This window comes from Ceratina calcarata, unplaced genomic scaffold (assembly GCF_001652005.2).
Source record: "Ceratina calcarata isolate Rehan_Ccalc_2016 unplaced genomic scaffold, ASM165200v1 scaffold745, whole genome shotgun sequence".
Lineage (NCBI taxonomy): Eukaryota > Metazoa > Arthropoda > Insecta > Hymenoptera > Apidae > Ceratina > Ceratina calcarata.
In genome coordinates, this window is record NW_017178735.1 from 1 (window position 1) to 881 (window position 881).

The window sequence follows — 881 nt, forward strand, 5'->3', positions numbered from 1 at the left end:
GTTATAAACAATTTATAAATTCTGAGCATAATAATGAATGAGATATAGTAATTGCTTACCACTGAGATGAAAATTAAGCCTCGTAGCATGATTGGCGTTCGTCAGATCATTAAAAACCACAAAAACCACAAAACCACACTCGCGAGATATTGCTCAATGAATTGAATTTGAGTTCTAAATACTGCCTCGTGTAAAAAGCGATACTAAATCATAAGTAAATTGAGAGATGAAAACCGAAACACTGGTAACAGTCGAACTGCATTGATACCAATCGAAACTGAAATCGTTTTCAACCCCACGACCTGCACTCTGACGATTTATTCGACTGTGGCGATTAACGAGCCTCGTTAGCAGGGACCGTGTTTGTCCGGAGGGAAAAATCGAGGCTCTCGTAGGCGCAGTGACTTCTCGTTTGGACCGGCGCGTAGTGCGTACGGGCCTCGTCTCGATCAGGTGGAGAACGAAGAATAAGAGGAATCGCGGGGGGGCTCACGTGGGGATAAGTGTAGGAACAGCGTCGTCGTCCTGCGTGTTCCCCCGTCGCCCAGCCGTGACCGAGAAAACCGGACGCCGCAGAAGCGTATCGCGCAAGAGAAACAAGTCGGCCACTCGACCTCCTCTATTCATCTTCGGGACACGATCGGTCCTAAACGGGTGAACGCACCCTCCTCATCAATAGCCACATTTTCTCCCTTTCCTTCATCACAAATCTGCAATTTTTCTATTCTATTTAGGCACTTCTATCTTAAGAAAGAATAATGAAAATAAGTAGTGATGGCTTTAAGCCAATATGCACCCACGAGTCCGATCAATTTCAATAATTATAACAGAGTAACAAATACAAGCTTAACTATTTTTATTCAGTTTCATCTTGAATAATG